At 37.8% G+C, this 18494-nt stretch overlaps 1 protein-coding gene across 1 annotated transcript in view; it reads right to left on the bottom strand.

Annotated features, from left to right (window-relative positions):
- Positions 1–229: 229 nt before the first annotated feature.
- The window catches only part of CCDC171 (coiled-coil domain containing 171), a 274987-nt gene continuing 256722 nt past the window's right edge, over positions 230–18494 (bottom strand). Inside the window, exon 27 of the mRNA XM_087716105.1 lies at positions 230–323. The gene's annotated coding sequence lies outside the window, so the exon portion shown is untranslated. The remainder of the gene's footprint in view (positions 324–18494) is intronic.

The following is an 18494-nucleotide window of genomic DNA, read 5'->3' as shown; positions in this document are numbered from 1 at the left end:
CTTATGCCTTTCTGGGTCGCTAAAACCGACTTCTCTCATCTGGCCTTTTCCTTTCTCCACCTGCTTTTCTAAATTTTAACAAAGATTGGTTTCATTTAACAAAGAAAGTTTTATTTTAATGTTAATTGAATACTTACATTCAACACTTACTTTTCAAGTATTTCACAGTGAAAAACAGCCAGATCTGTCCATGCACTCATATTGTCTCTTCTTACACAAACTCTTTGGTTGAATACAAAGAAATATGGCGAAATATAATAATCTTCAGAGTCCAAATGCAACAAGAAAGGTTTAATGCTACATTCACCACTGGTGGAAGAGATCTTGATGTGAGAAGGAATAGGAGAAAGCCATAAAAAAAATACATTTTTTATTACCTCTCTAAGGTTTCCACTTGTTCCACCATCTCTCTAAGCTTTCTCCAGGCTTAGAATCTTTTATGCAAATTTACTGTAGGACTGTGTTGACAGATTGTACATGTCCCTATTTTATACAGACAGACAGACACACAGACACAGACACAGACACACACACACATCTATCTATATATATATGTTGTGTTTGTGCTGATAAATAAATAAAGGGAGATCAGCACAAACACAACACAAATGTAACAAAGGCAACAGTAAAAATATTGGGTTTCTGTCTGGATGGTCTCTTATGACGAGCCGATGGACAGAGAATGGTAGTAGTGACCTTCCTCCCATATCTGGGCACACCAGGGGTTGTGACTATATGTGTGTGTGTGTGTGTGTGTGTGTGTGTGTGTGTGTCTGTGTGTCTATGTCTGTGTGTGTGTGCTTGTGTTTGTGTGTGTTGTATTTGTGCTGATAAATAAATAAAGGGAGATTAGTATAGATCTATTTCAAGCTATTTAGCTCTCATCAGCTAGCCATACCCTTACTGGGATTCGAACCTGTGCTGTATTGCATCTTAGGCAGATGTGTTAACCATTAAGCCACAGAGTTCCTCTCCTTATCAGTTCACTTGACGATAGATAGATAGATAGATAGATAGATAGAGAGAGAGAGAGAGAGAGAGAGAGAGAGAGAGAGAGATAGAGATTATATATATATATATATATATATATATATATATATATATATATATATATATAGAGAGAGAGAGAGAGAGAGAGAGAGAGAGAGAGAGAGAGAGAGAGAGAGAGAGAGAGAGAGAGAGAGAGAGAGCGCGCACACGCTATGGAGTGACAAGTAACTCTCTGAGGTTCCCTGAAGAACGGTATGAATCACCATTTCTTACTCACAGGTACAATAGAACCACAATCCCTGGAAAACATCAGCATCTTGACACTTTCTTCCACTTAAGTAGTAAGAAAACATAAAAAAGTGTTTATTCATCTAACCAGCAGCGCCCTCTCTTCTGAATCACAGAATAATCACAGAATCTCTTCATTCCATTTTTTCTGAAGTCTTTGTGTGTGTATACAGGTGGTCCTCGACATACAACAGTTCATTTAGTGACCATTCAAGGTTTCTATGGCACTAAAAAAAGTGACTAATGGCCGTTTTTCACATTTACGACCATTACAATGTCTCCATACTCACATAATCAAAATTTAGATGCTTGGGAACTGACTCATATTTATGATGGTTGCAGTGTCCTGGGATCACGGGATCACCTCCTGACAAGCAAAGACAAAGGGGAAGCCCAATTCACTTGACTAACTTAACAACCGTGCAAGAAAGGTCATAAAATGGGGTAAAATTCACTTAATTGTCACACTTAGCAACAGAAATTGTGGTCGTAAGTCAAGGACTACCTGCAATGTGTTTCCCTAAATGTTTGTAATGAGGTTCACCTCAGCTTTAGAATGGCAAATCATCACATAGAAATTTGGATTTCTTTTTTTTTGCCAAAAGCTTTTTTATTTTTTAACATACATATAATATAAACCAAAGTATACCATTACATCTTAACAAACATTTTTTGAATATTCAATAATATATCAATTCCTCTTGCCATTAAGCCCCTTCAATTTTTTATTTGCTCTTCTGCTTTTCCTACACCATATTATAGTCTATTTCATCTTCCACTCTTCTCCTCTCCCTCTCTCCTCCTTCCTGCCTCCTTTCTTCCCTCTGTCCTCTTCACTACTTCCCCTTGCTCTCTCTCTCTCCTCTCTTTCCACACCTTCCCTCTCTCCTACTCTTCCTTCCCTTTTACTTCCCTGTTTCCTGTCTCCTATCTCTCTCTTTTCCTCTCTTTATCTGCCCTTCCATTCTCTATTTTACATGGTGTATTGCTGTCTTTTATTAAACCCCATTTATTATCAGTGGTATTAATAATTATATTCTCAAAGAAAAAGGGAAAAAAGATTATTTTCCACATTGCTAGTTTTTCTTTTCAAGGTATACCTTTATATTAATTCCATTTGTGTAGTGCCCCACCCCCGTAACAACCTCTTTTTTGGACGCAGTGCAAGACAGATTGAAATTTCACGCTATCCTCATAATACTGTTACATACTTATACATCATTAAGCACCCATGTTTTTGTCTCATCTTGGAAATTTGCATTTCTGATTGTGAAGAATAAGTATTGAAGGAGACTTTAGAAAACTTTGTTCAGAGAGATTTTTTTTTTGCACTCAAGTTTTTTGATGAGGAAATTGATATTGGGCCAGAAAAAAATATGAATCAAACTCCCTGTCCAAAGGATAAAAAAGTCTTAATCATTAGCACTTAATCATGTTTTACTCCTTCTTTGAGTTTTAAGGCTATTAGAGTAATGGGTAGCAATTGTGTGTTATTTACTTTTTGGGTTGCTGAAGCTGCTAATACCATGTTACATTATCAAATAATTTGTCTCCATTAAAATAACAGGTGGCAACTATACATCTTTTTTTATAGGTGGCCATTACTGAGGTAATTCCTCTTCATTTATGTTCCCCTCCACCATTCTAGGGAAAATCCAACATTTTATATAGATCTGAATAAATGGACTTCTTAGACCCATATTCATTCACTGACTTAGACACATTATGCTTTTCTAAAATTTCAATGTGTCTATCAATCAAATGTAAGTAATAAGATTGAATTTACTGGACTGTCATCTAAATCCAATCTCAAATGTAAATTCAGAGATGTTAATGTTATTTCCTCCAGATGTGTTGACTAGCATAAATTATTGAAGAACCGAAAAGAACAATAATACCACCGTGCATTGTGTTTTATTTTATTTCTCCTTAACAAGGCATTAAGTCTGAAAATTATTCAACTTCCTGCTACAAAAAAGTAGCAGTGGCATGTATTTCTATCACGCTTTCTATTTCTAATTTACTAAAAGTAGCTAGCATTGAAAGACTATAAAAATGATATTTTGTAATATCAGGTGAGTGAGGTTGGACATATAGGTTGACAAAGGCTTCTTATCTCACACAAATTGATCTGAGTGTATAGTAATAAATTTCTCTGTCTGAATTTCTGAGGTGCAGAAGTTTTAGCTATCACTAGCAGTATTCAAACTCTGCCTGCCAAAAGTATTAAAGATTTGAGCTGTATTTTCTGCCTCCATTTGATGGATAAGACTTTTATCATATCATAAATATTTGATCTATGAGAGAATTGCAGAAAGTTTCATCCTAAGATCGACACTTATTTTGGACAAGTATGTTCACTATTTCAGACTCCTTCAAGGATTTTTCTCTCCTAGGCAATATGTCAAAGTATAAACTCATTGGATAACCATTTGGTCATCTGTTTTTAAAAAAATGATTTTGCTATAGACTTTCCAGAGTTGTCTGATTGGGGCAGTATAAGAAATGTGCGAAATAAATAAATAAGCAGCATACCAGTTATTGATTTGAGCATACATCTTATGTGAATCCCTTTGGATGGGTAGTGTCTACCTATTCTCTAAATACAGGGGGATGAGGTATGTTGTTCCTTATTTTCCAAACTGGTAATGCAGATGTAGCTATCTTTAAGCTTACACTTATCCTTGTCATAGAAAATGGAGATAAGACCAAACATGGGAAAGAAAAAAGAAAAAACAGAGTTAAAACTCAAATGCTTCTCCATTTACCAGCTTCAAACATGTTCAGTGTATACATTTATCAAAGAGAAAAATGTTTGTGAGTTTGATTTCAGAAGCTGAAAATGGGAGAGTGAAATTCCCTTTGAGCAGTGAAATTGTTGAGATATTCTTTTTTTTTTTAAGGAAAACGTGTTGAATGATTGTTCCAGATGATCCAGAGGTGGTATTCAGCAGGTTCTGATGGTTTCTGGAGAACCGGTAGCAGAAATTTTGAGTAGTTCGGAGAACCGGTAAATACCACCTCTGACTGGCCCCACCGCCATCTATTTTCTGCCTCCTGAGTCCCAGCTGATCGGGAGGAAATGGGGATTTTGCAGTAAGGTTCTCCTGGAGTGGGGAGGGAATGGAGATTTTATAGTATCCTTCTTCTGCCATGCCCACCAAGCCACGTCCACTGAACCGGTAGTAAACATTTTTGAATCCCATCACTGAGAAGATCCCAAATTGTTGTCCCATTATATGATTCAGCACCCTCTTTCTGTATTGACCACTTCTTGACTGAACAACACCATTATGAGTTACATACGCCATACACATCTTATATAGATCATCCTTGACTTATGACCACAACTGAGCCCAAAATTTCTGTTGCTAAGTGAGATGGTTGTTAAGTGAATTTTGCCCCATTTTATGGCCTTTCTCTTGCCACGGTTGTTTAGTGAATCACTGCAGTAGTTAAGTTGGTGACATAGTTGACTTTGGGATACTGCAACTGTCATAAATATGAGTCTGTGGCCATGCATCTGAATTTTGATCACATGACCACAGGGATGTTGCAATGGTCCTGTGTGAAAACAGTCATAAGTCACTTTTTTTCAGTGCCGTTGTAACTTTGAATGGTCACTAAATAAACTATTGTCAGTCAAGATCTATGTGCACAACTTCATTTTATTCAAAATTAAATAGAGACAAAACAAAATTTGATGAGAACATGTAAAAAGTTTTTTTTTAAAAAAGGACAAAACAAATAATTATTCCCTAGTGGAACACTGATAAATCTATTGCAATGATATAGCTTTTCCCCTCACAAAGCAGGCCCAAAATTTATAAATGTATAAATAGATTTGTACATCGATTTTCAGCCCAGTTGGCCTGTCATACATTACATATACAAAGAAGTTATCTATTCACATGAATCCTAGGGATGAGTTCAGAAGCAGCATTATAGCCACACACATATAGATAGACATACGCGAATGTGTCTTTTTAAATCATAGTATTTACTTCAAGATCAATTTAATATAGCCATTAATTAAGAGGAGGAGACACACAGAACAAAAATCCTGGACTATGAAATCTTATTTCAACAGACAAATAGGACCAAATGTTACTCATAAATATATAGGTTCCTCTAACCTTCATTGATCGGTATATGTTCCTAGAAATGTGTATTTAAGAAAAATGATTGGAGGTTGAAGAAGCAGGATAGAAAGAATGCTGACACTGCTGGTATTCAGAGGTAGTATTCAGCCGGTTTGTACCAGTTCTGGTGAACCAGTAGTGGAAATTTTGAGTAGTTCGGAGAACCGGCAAATACAACCTCTGATTGGCCTCACTCCCCCCCCCCCGCCCCTAATATTCCCTGTCCTATATTCCCTTGTTGTTTAGCTCAGCTGATTCGCGCAACAGAGTGGATTGCCACACTTCAGCTGAGCTAAACAAAACTCAGCTCACCAGCGCTGACACCAAGGGCCGTCTTTGACTGCTGTGCATGTGCACAAAGCACGTGTTAGGTGAGCATGCATGCATGAAGTGCGTTCTCATAGAATCGATAAGAAAATATTTGGAATCCCATCACTGCTGGTATTGTAGAAGATTTCTAAGAATACCGTGGATAACCCAGAGAATATACAACTGGATCATAGAGCAAATCAATCCAACATTTTCACTTGAGGCACAAATGACCAGGCTCAAATTATTCTCCTTTGAACACATTACGGAAAAAGCTGTCTCGCTTAAGATGTGTATAAGAGAAGAAAAGATGGAAGGAAAGAGAAAAAAGAGAACAGCCAGCAGCAATGTGAACAGACTCAATTACAGTTATGATGGATGCATAATTGGAATATCTGAACGGCCAGGCTGGAGACAGATTATCCTGGAGAAGGTCTATCAATGTGATCGCTAAAAGTTGACACCAACTTGATGACACATCTTGCATCCATACTTTATTTTATTTTTAAAAAAAGACTTTTGCCTTATTTTTATACCATTTAAAAGGAGTCCAGTATGGAATCCCTATGGATGAAATGTGCCCCTTGAGTTTCTCAGTGGTCTCTTGGGAAATAATGATTGTGAGGATGCAAAGGGTCCAACTTTTGAGATGGGTTCTCCAACATGGCAGCCAAGAGAAAATGAGGCAATGCTGAGGTTGTGGCTTTCTATAGGATCTATGATCATCTTTGTCCGATCACCTAGGTCTTAGCGGCCCCATTGCCTAAATGACCTTTTTTGATTGAGTATAGGAGGGATTTGCTTCTCACTGTGACACAGCAGCTGCCTGGAATTTAGGCTATTTTGGCGTGATCTTTAATTGGACCGGAGAGTGGAATAGTTGAGACTCTGTTGTACGGGCCAAGGGCACAGAGAGCTCTGTAGTAATGAACAGTGACAGCTCTCTCAGGCTAGAGAAGGACCTTAGAGGAAAGCATTGTGTTGTTGTGCAAGAGTCTATTCCTGGATGGCTTGTTTGGCATGAGTTGTATGTTTACAATTTGAGGATCAGATAGAAGAACTATCAATGTTTCTTAGGCATCATCACAGGGAATTCTGCTTGGAGATTTGGGTACCTGTTAGAGGTATTCCCACAAGTAGCTGATGGCGACTGATGGTTGAGAATACAGACACTCAATATTAGTAGGTATAGGTTATGGCTGGTAGGTCTCTGAAGTAAGTTTGTACAACTTGGATGTTTTCAACTATTTAGAGTTCCTATTTAATCTTCAGGTACTGGCCTCAAAGTAACTGAGATTCTGGGATGAAATGAAAAGAGACATCTATAACAATAATTGGGATCTGAAGTTTCTAGTTCAATGAATGATGCCATCATTGATCTGATTTAATCATAATCACATAAATGTTGGTTTGTTTGGTCATGAAGTGTTAACAACTGGATAATATGTTAATTTCAAATAAAATTAAGAATATTTTATCCCTGTCATGATACCCATAAAAATGAGAAGGAAAGGGTGGGGGACTTGACATGTTTGATATAAACTTCAATTAGTGGCATCACCAATTTCTGTTCCTTGCAGGAAGTAATGTAAAAGTAAAGATATCCTTGAGTCAAACTTGATTTCCACTAATTGCTTCTCTAGTTTTCTTGACCTTGTCACAGAAGTGGTTTGTCATTGTCTTCTGCAATGGTTTTCTGAAATTCTAGTTAACAGCCTTGGAATTCTCAAATGGTCTCCCATCCAAATTCCAGACAGAACTCATTCAGCTTAGCATGCCAAGTTCAGCTAGTTTTTCTAATAGAATGAAGCAGAAGTATCATTGGGTAAATAGTATTTCAGTCATGATTTTTTCTTTTCAAGGATTCATTGCTGGGAAGAGATGGAAGAAGCAGTAGTTGGCAGTATCTAGCACTCTTACAGTAATGTTATATTGCTTGAGCTGTAATCGCAGAGATAACTATTTATATTATTCATTCTCTACACAGATTTTATATTTCCTTCCTTCAACTCCAGATTTTCTTTTCTTTTCTTTGAATTTTGTTTAAATATTTTGAGATTTATTGCCTGTCACCCAGTGATGCATAGACTGAATGGTAATTTGAAATATGTTTAATCGCTTAATTAAATGGCAAAGGTTGAGCCACTGTTGGTTCCAACTACATTTTCTTCAATGAGATTCAATATATGTTTCATAGAGCCTAACTATAATTAAAGTTATCTAAAATTAATGCAACACATGGAAATAAACTTTAAGACTTTTGTGAGGTGCTCAGGGATTTTGTGTTGGTTATGCCACTACTTAGGTTGATTTAGCACAATGGAATGTTCACGGTACTGGCAGTCCTTGCTTAATGACCCTAATGGAGACCGGCAACTCTGCCACTAAGCAAAGTGATCACTAAATCAGAAATCACATGACTAAAACTGCTTTTTCAGCTAAAAAGAGACAAGATTACTTAATTTCTTATCTTCAGCTTTTGTTTGTCTCCTCTTCACTCTGCCCAGGAATGCTTAAGTGTCTGCTTGCTGTCTTCTACATATCAAAAGCAATGCAATCTCTCCTTTCCTTGACTCTTTTCCACTGAAGGCATAATCATATTTTTTTCAATGTGTAAAAGACTGAACAGTTGACTCACTTGAAATCCCTCACCAATGTTTTTGGTCTGTGGGCGAAGTTAAGAAGGTAAAAAAGAAAAAGACCAGAGTGCAGAGCCAATATTCCATGGGTATTGATAAGCATGGATTAACACCAGACAAACAATCAAGCAGAAACCAATACCCTAATCAATGAATTAAGGTTAAAAACATAAAAGTTTCCCTGTTTGATTCTAGGGCAGGTCTGTCAAACTGGCAACTCCTCAAAGGCAAAAAATGTTGCAATACGTCACGCAATACATCACAAGATGCAATCGAATTTGACACCTGTGCTCTAGGGGATGGTGCTCAATTCCATTTCCTAACCAAGAGAGCCAGCATTGTCCAAAGACACTTCCGTGGTCATGTGGCCAGCATAATTATATGTCGAGGTGCATGGAATGCTGTTTCTTTCCCACTGGAGTGGTACCTATGTATCTATTAGCATTTACATTCTTTAGAACTCTAGATTGCAAGACCCTGTGCACATGTACTTGGGTCTTGAATTGCCAACCTTCCAGTCCAAATGTTAGGCACCATGTCCCTCTGATCAAGGAACTATCAACACTGGCAAGACAAGCTACTGTGTATAAACAAGGAGCAAACTCCACATTCACTAGCACTGATGATGTTACCTAGTTGAGTATTTATTTGCAAGCAAACAATAAAATTGGTCAAGATTAACATTGGCAAGAGCAAGAAAAAATTGCTCTGATTAGACTGATAACATCAGCATCAATGTGGTATTCTTTACTTCGTAACAGAAAATACAAGATAGATTTGTGGTACATGAAGAATATAGAATTATGAAAAGTTGATGGGTTGCACAACATCTTTAACATTTCAATCAAGTCCTGATTGTTACATTCTTTCATCATGTTCAAACTGATAAATTTAGTAGGTGTGTGAGATTGTCTTAGCAAGTTGCATTAACCCTGTCCATTTGATTAGTTAATCGTACAGTGTATTGCATAAACTCAGGAAATAGGTTACTTCAGTAACCAGGTTGTAAAAAAACAGCCCTTACCTTATATTACCTTACCTTACTTCACCTTATATTCACAACGATAGAGACCAGGGGGTTGGGGCCAAAGAGTTCCAGTGAGACTCAAATGGGAGCCACTAATCTCCCTCACCTTTTGTGTGGTAGAGATTTTCTCATTGATTATATGATGTGGACCACATATGAGTGGGAAAGATGGTCAAGTACCACTAGAACTTTAAAGTTGATCATCATCAACCTGGACTAAACCCAAATTCTGTAATTAATGCAGTAACCTTGTAAGCATAGGCATACCACCATACCTGTAACACTGAATCAATTGCTTTGAGGGAACAGGTGAGCCACTACATATTATGTCTCAGCATCTGCAACTACACCAGGGGCAGTCTGGTGTAGATTTATTACAGTGGTCTATAGGGAGGTGGCAAGGGCTTGAGTTACTGTTGGCCAGATGTTTTGATCGAAGAAACCTGCAGCAGATGTAGTAGCTGGAGTTGGGCAAAGGCTGCCGAGTTATGATGTCCACTTGCTGCTCCAAGAGGAGCCAAAGATCTAAGAGGATGTACAAATGTCCATTTAGAACCCATCCTAAGAGCTAGAGGATTCTACCACCAACCAGGAATCAAAGTCCAGAAGCTTGTAGAGGGATGCATTTGTATTTCTATTTATGGTACTTCCTATTTAATCACTTCCAAACAAACAACCAAAAATGGTAAAGTTGACATTCTTTTAACCTAAATTGATCTTGTTCCATGTCCTATTGTATGAACATAATAACTAGTGAAATGCCAATTATACTGCAGAAATTAACGACATGTAGAGGATTGCATAATTGATAAAAAATAGAGTAATCCAGATGACTCAACCAAACAAAATAAATTGCAAAATAGGAGGGGGGGGAAGATGATGGAGAATAAGAATGAAAGAAAGAAGGAACCGGTACATAACATCCAAGCCAATCACAGATATTAGCAGTATTTCCATAAACTTCAAAAAAAAATTGATGCACAGAAATAGTTCTATTTCCTATATGTTTGCATATTTGCTTATCTGAATGCATACACTGTAATCACCTACAACTTCTATATTCACCTTTAATAGAAACTCAACTATGGGTTTCGTCCAAGAAATGGGAAACCTTGCACATCCACATGTTATAGATCAACAAATGCCTTGATTTTAACACTGTATCTATGAAGGTTACTTGGTTTCATATGCTGAAATTGTATATTGGAAAGAAACTGGGATTGGCCAAGAATACCAACAGACTATTACAATGACATGACATCAGTGTAGCACACAAATCAACTAAAGCTCTGCAGAACATCTTAAATAAACCAAAAGTCCCAGCAGCCATCTACAGGAGTCATCTACACATACAATATAAAGTAATACTGTATAACATAACATAACTGCTACTATGTACAACAAACAGGCAGAAGATTAACAGAGTGCATCCATGAATACCAACTGGCAATCAGAAGACATAATGAAATTCCATAACTGCACAATACATGAGCAGATTTAAACATAGTTTCAACTGGGAAATTGTGATCATTCTAGGCTAAGCTAACTTCAAAAATGCTATATAATTACCAGAAGCCTGGAACTCAGACAAATCAGCTATCTATGGGCACATAGAGCTAAATAACATATACATACCATTCAAAAGGACGATCAAAAAGCTAAAAAGGAAACCAAAACACCTCATCAGCCAGCATTGTCCAAAGGTGTTTCTGTGGTCATCTAGTCAGCATGATGAACACTGTTACCTTCCCACCAAAGTAGCACCTATTAATCTACTTGCATTTGCATGCTTTCAAACTGATAGATTGGCTGGAGTGAGAATGGGACCTCAGCCCATCGTGTGGCACTTGAGTCTCAAACCTGAGCTGTCAACGTTCCAGCTGACAAGTTCATCATCTTTAACCGCTGAGCTACCACATTACCCCTTATAACCTTATATATGTCTATAATAAAACAAGCCTGTTTGGAATTTACTTTGAGTTACATTTATTTCTTCTGGCTTCTGTCCAGGGTTTGGGGACTGTCCCAAAGAATTTGGACAAAATCTACTAAATATTAATGGAGGAAATATTTGCTTTCTTAACCAATAACTGAGGCCTCAAATTTCAAACTATAAGTATCTTTCATAAGATGCATGGTCATAATAAAACACAAATAAACAGAAATATGATTCTATGACCTTTTTCAAATGTTAGAAATATGATTGTATCAGTATTTTGGGGGGGGGAAAATAACCTTATTGTTCTGTAATTTTAAAAACAAAAAACTACTTTCCCTGTATCCTTCACAAAAGCATGCTCATAATTGCACTTTTAAAAGAGAGAGAGAGAGAGAGAGAGAGAGAGAGAGAGAGAGAGAGAGAGAGAGAGAGAGAGAGAGAGAGAGAGAGAGAGAGAGAGAGAGAGAGAGAGAGAGAGAGAGAGAGAGAGATCTCCATACTGAAGCTCAATGTTGGTGCAAATGCATGCAAATCTTAAGGTTTTCTCCCGGGGCCATTCAGGCAAAAGAGAATTGAGAATAATTATGTAATTATTTAGCAGTGGTATTCATTGCCTGTGGATCTCATAGCCATGGGCAGGTGAGTTTGAAGTATGACACAACATCCTTTGAAGTCACATGAGCATTCTTTCTTTAAGTAAGGATTGGCTTTGAATTAAATCACATACATGATTTTCTTAATACCAAATTATGTACCTAAAACTTAATGATTATACAAATTCCTGAGGGGAGTTTTGTTTTACATTTTTTTTGCTGCCATAGAGTCAATCAGTTTATATTTATGACCAACAAGTGAATAATAAGGAGAAAAAGAGAACGTTAGCAATATAAATTTCTAAACAGTTTAGGAAGCTACCTCAGGTTTGCTATAAAAGGTTGTTTTGCATGGCTGTCATCATCTTGTTCTCTGCTTCTCTGGAAAAGATTTTCAGGTGGTCTTCCACTCTAGCAGAGGTGGGTTCCTACCGGTTTGGACCGGTTCAGCTGAACCAGTAGTAACTTGGCAGCCTGGGACACTGAAACTGGCAGCGACCCAGGCCTGGTTCTCTCGGCATCGCCATAGGCAGTGCCATCTTATTTTTGCCTTCTGCACATGCGCGGAGCCATTTTTATTGCACTGTGCATGCGCACGCAGTGTATGCACACAAATGGCACATCCCTGAGTGAACCGGCAATTGTGGCAGCCAGAACCCACCCCTGCACCCTAGTACTGACTAGGTAAAAGTTGGGTTACTTCTTGAGACATGCCAAGATTGGCAAAGGTCCTATCACTTCTCTGGGCTGTGCTCAAGTACAATGACTGAGTAAGCCTCTCCATTATTAAACATTTTATTATGGAATATGTTTTTCCCAGGTCTGAGCCGATAGTGTTTTCTAGCTTTATTCTCTTTCTTACCCAGAAGAAGAATGAGAAGTGTATGTTGCTGAATGCGTAATTATCTGCTACATTGGGATTGACCAGGGGAGACGACTCCAAATCTGAAGAGATCATTCCATATGGAATTTTCACTTTCTCCCCTACTGTGGGAAGGATCTTCTGAGGTGGAGGAGGAACATTTGAGATGGGCCAATTTGGGGGGAAGGTTCAAGAGTGCAAGTTTCAGTTTGTAGTCATTATAACAACTACATCTGATCTTAGATTTACCGATAAACCACCACACCACCATTTATTTAATATGTAGATATATATAAGTTATTTTTATGGCATGGCCATCTCAAAGAGATACCATGTTTTCCCCAAAATAAGACAGGGTCTTATTTTCTTTTGACCAACGAAATAAATGCTTGGCCTTATTTTGGGGGAGGTCTTATTATTTTTGAGGTGCAGGAGGCGGCAAGCGTGGTCACCTCATGGCTGTTGCTATGTTGCAATATTTTCAGGGACGGCTTATTTTCAGGGGAGGGCTTATTTTATGCATGCACTCTAAATTGGGCTTATTATCTGGGGAGGTCTTACTTTCGGGGAAACAGGGTATTAATACTCTATACAAATTAAAGTGAAAAATAATGAAGTTCCAAGGAAAGCCATGACAAGCCTAAACTACTTTTTAAGTTTCTCTGAATTGTTACCATTTGATAAATCAATTTTTACTTTTAAAACCAGACTAGAGTAGATTGACTATAAACAACTTGGGATTCCATCAAAATTTGTACAAGGAAAAAATATGACAGTAAGTTTAATGATAAGAAGACAAGTTGTACCTGGAATACTTTTGAAGTACTATATAAAATTCATAGGATTAAATTAAGCATGGGTGTGCTGGGTTAAATCAAAGGCAGTATATTCATACCCTATTTTGAGTTGATACCGGCAATGCCAAACTCAGTCAACCATTTGAGTAAACTTGTATGCAGCAAATTAATGTAGCTCAAGTGCTTCATTATATCTCAGATTTGTCCTGTTAAATCCCACTTGGGTATTTTGCCAGAACACAAGGGGGAAAACCAAAGATCTCCATGGTTGATGGTCCTTTCCCCTGGGCTTAAAAAAGAAAAAAAAAGAAATAGCTGAGACATATTAGTGTCTTCTTAAAGCCTAGGGGAAGAGGACAAGTTGAGGCTGCCTACACAAAGCATATAAGCACATATGGGGCAGATGTCTAACTCTGATTCATACCTCTCAATTATTTTGAGAGGTAAATATTTAAGCAACAGAAATATAGGAGGAACATAAAAATAATGGGCAGGTGCAGATCTCACACCCTGCCCTACCAGCTTACTCATCCAAAATCTGGAAGCTGTGCCAGAATAATATTTTGTGTGGTCTAGTTTGTTTTTTTCCTTTTTTTATTAAAAAAAGAACTCTTTGATTAAGCGACAAGCGGATATTCTTGGCTCATCTGTTCTATATTTCATTTTCTTAAGAACAAAGCAAAGTTTCTCCAATTTCATCAGTCGATTCCCCCCCCCCCCAGGCACAACTAAAAGAAAGAGCACACATTTCAGCACATGAATACTTATACAATTTTACCCTATTGGTCACATTAGTGACCCTTTCATTTGATGTAGGCTCTGTAAGGTTTTGGCTTTTTCAACTTTAAGAAAGAAGCTCAGGAAGAAAAATAAAAAATCCAACCTGGAAAACTCTGTGGAAGTGAAAAAGACCTTAAAATGTAGACTCAGGGGCCTAACATTAGTGATGTATCTAGAATTTTATTTGGGCTATGCAGCTTCTTCTTTTGGGCTGGGACCAGAGGTGGTATTCAGCAGGTTCTGACCATTTCTGGAGAACCGGTAGCAGAAATTTTGAGTAATTCGGGGAACTGGTAAATACCACCTCTGACTGCCCCTGCCCCTATCTATTCGCTGCCTCCTGAGTCCCAGCTGATATGGAGGAAATGGGGATTTTGCTGTAACCTTCCCCTGGAGTGGGAAGGGAATGGAGATTTTAAAATATCCTTCCCCTGGAGTGGGGTAGGAATGGAGATTTTACAGTGTCCTTCCAATGCCATGCCCACCAAGCCACGCCAACCAAGCCATGCTCACAGAACCGGTAGTAAAAAAAATTGAATCCCACCACTGGCTGAGACATGAATTTTAAATTCTATGACAGGAGCTGCATTCCCCCCAAAACGAATGGGACATAAAAGTAGTGAAAGACACTAAAACAAGAACTAAACTTCATTTCATCTTAAATTTAATTAATCAAACCAATTAGTCACATGCAACAGAGCTAACAGAATGAAGAGGAGTATATACTTGTATCTGTTTACCTTATCTAGGTCCCAACATAGATCATTTACTAGAATGCTGTCTCAATTCTACATTCAAACTTGAAATGAAAGGAATCCAGATAATCTACTTCTTCTTGGGTACTCTATATCTGAATGTGAACACCAACCTTATCCCAAAAGGGATTGGATAATATGTGATAGTTATCAAACACAGTCAGATACCCAAAGAAGGCCTTCCTTGGAAGGTGGCACATCATAGCTTCTTTCAAAATGCAGGCATCTCTTCCTTCAAACTATGCACTGACCATTTCTTGGGGCTAGATGATAATTGCTCATCAAAACCTCATAGTTCCAGGTGGATATGGATCAAGACCACAACTTGCAGGAGACATGGCAAATAGTATAGTATCCAATGAATTCCTCTGGCTTAATATGCAAACATTCATAGCTCGTTACCTCAAGTGCACAACCTCTGATCACAAATAAGAGGTCTAATAAGTTCAATGACACTCCCTGACCTTGGTCTTGAGATTGCTGCAGGGCTTAAAACTTGGAAGAGCCAACATCCTTCATATTGCTAAATCAGGTATCAGTAATATACATCTAGTTTGTCTGTTCATTCATATTCATAAATAAATGTAGTATAGCATAGCATATCTTTATAAGATAGCTGGCATTTACCAGTAACAACCAGAACCCAAGATCATCAATGATGTAACTATCAGGATGTGGAAAGCAGATAATTATATCAAATTGTTAATCCCCATTCCTCCTAAATGTTGAGCTTATTGCCCCATACCATTTCCCCACAATCCATCGAATGCTGCTTTTATCTTTTAAAAAATGTGATCCCTCATAGATCCATTTCATAACCACACATTCCCACCAAAATCTATCATGCACCTGCATCTAGCCATACAATCACCACCTCTCAGGGCTGCCAATACCATGATCTAGGCAAGCCACTGAAGCTAGGTAGGTAAGCAGACCACACACAGAAAATCCCATTCTCATCACCGTTCAACTTTCCCCAAGATCTTCACCTGCATACCAAGTTTGTATAAATCAACCAGTTTCTCCCTACCCTGAGGGACCTCAGTTCCAAATCTCATACTTCTGTTGTCCAGCTTTCTGTCTCTCATATACTTATGATGGTACTTAGAACTGATAACATTTCCATCTGCCAATTACAAAAGGCCCAGTGCTTGGATCACATACACTACATTGACACATTACAACATCCTGGGTTCTTGGGAAGAACTCAATATTTATGAAGACCAACTAAAGAACTGGCAGCTATGATTTCACATTATTGTGTATATAACAATAATATAGATCAAGCCAAAAAAACAGAACTCAAAAATTGAAGAGGTAATACTAATACATGCATTATACAAGTAGCCAAACATTAAGCCGGCACTAATGTTGATTTATATATATAAAAGCAAAATACTATTCACGCATCATCATGAAATCTCCAGAACCGTAAAGCCTACAAACTTGAAATTTGGCACGTATGTTCCTCTTGGCTTCTAAGTGCTCCTTAAGAAAGGATTTTTTGAAATTACCATCAGATCATTAGTATTTCTTATATTATTATTGTTGTACAATTGTATCACAGCGGCCAGTTGTTTCGCCGGATTTGGCATTGGTTACTAGTCGGGCCCCATCCAGGGGCCTAGGACGTCGTAACGTATTTTCGTAATATGCGTGCAGATCCAAGCAGTGCGGCTTTTTGCATTTGACTGATGGTGATTTTGTCAATTTTTAACTGTTTTAAATGTAATTCCAGTGCTTTTGGAATAGCACCCAGTGTGCCAATTACCACTGGAATTACCACTGCTGGTTTGTGCCATAGTCGTTGAATTTCGATTTTTAAGTCCTGGTATCTTGCGATTTTTTCATGTTCCTTCTCGGCGACCCTGCTATCACCTGGTATTGCGATGTCTATGATTGTGACCTTATTTTTCTCAACCAGTGTGATGTCTGGTGTATTATGCGCCAGTATTTTGTCAGTTTGTATACGGAAATCCCACAAGATCTTGACCATCTGATTTTTGGTGACTTTTTCAGGCTGATGTTCCCACCAGTTTGTTGCTGTTTTAATATTATAATTTTTGCACAAATTCCAATGGATCATTTGTGCTACTGAATTGTGCCGCAATTTATAATCAGTCTGCGCGATTTTTTTACAGCAGCTGAGTATGTGATCAACAGTTTCATCAGCTTCTTTGCAAAGTCTACATTTGGCATCATCAGAGGATTTTTCGATTTTGGCCTTAATGGCATTTGTGCGGATAGCTTGTTCTTGCGCAGCCAGGATTAGTGACTCTGTTTCTTTCTTTAATGTACCTGTTTTTAACCATAACCAAGTTTGTTCCCTGTCCACTTTATCTTTTATTTTTTCCAGAAATTGACCATGCAGTGCTTTGTTCTGCCAACTCCATTCTTGATTTTATCACATCTTTTCTGTATTCTTGTTTTGTCTGTTGGGCCTTCAGTAGATTTTTGTTCTTTACTTCGATTAATAGATGTTCTTGACTTTCTTTTAAATAATCAGCCAGTGCATGTTTTTCTTCTTCAACTGTTTGCTTCACTTGTAATAATCCTCTGCCACCTGATTTTCGGGGCAGATATAGTCTATCAGTATCACCACGTGGATGTAAACTGTAGTGCATTGTCATTAGTTTCCTGGTTTTTCGGTCCAAAAGGTCCAAATCAGCTTGTGTCCAGTTAACTATGCCAGCTGTGTATCTTATAACTGGTATTGCCCAGGTATTTATGGCCTTGATTGTATTTCCACCATTCAATTTAGATTTCAAAATTTTCCTAACTCTGTTGGTGTACTCTCGCCTGACAATAGTTTTTACTTCTCCATGCTTGATGTTATCCAACTGCAGAATGCCTAAGTATTTGTAGGCTTCATTTTCTTTGCATTTAATTAGTTGGCCATTGGGCATTTCAATTCCCTCAGATGCAGTGATTTTGCCCCTTTTTATGGATACAGTGGCACATTTTTCCATGCCAAACTGCATTGAAATATCGGTGCTGAATACTCGGACTGTATTTGTCAATGATTGGATTTCTATTTCTGACTTTCCGTAGAGTTTCAAATCATCCATATATAGTAAATGCGAAATTTTTTCAGCTTTTTTGGCTGTTTGGTAGCCTAATTTCATTTTTTTTAAGATTACTGATAGTGGGATCATTGCGATGATGAAGAGAAGAGGTGAAAGTGAATCACCCTGGAAAATTCCTCGCTTGATATTAACCATTCCGTAGCTCTCATTCCCTACTGCCAACTCAGTTCTCCATTGTTTCATTGCCTTTTCAGTAAAGGATGTAATATTTTTGCTAATGCCAGTTGTTTCTAAGCATTTTATGATCCAACTATGTGGCAGTGAGTCAAATGCCTTTTTGTAATCAA

The sequence above is a fragment of the Thamnophis sirtalis genome, unplaced genomic scaffold, assembly GCF_051295495.1.
Source record: "Thamnophis sirtalis isolate CommonGarterSnake01/CBP01778 unplaced genomic scaffold, rThaSir2_p1.2 scaffold_5, whole genome shotgun sequence".
Taxonomy (NCBI): Eukaryota; Metazoa; Chordata; class Lepidosauria; order Squamata; family Natricidae; genus Thamnophis; species Thamnophis sirtalis.
This window is presented reverse-complemented; position numbering and strand designations above follow the sequence as displayed.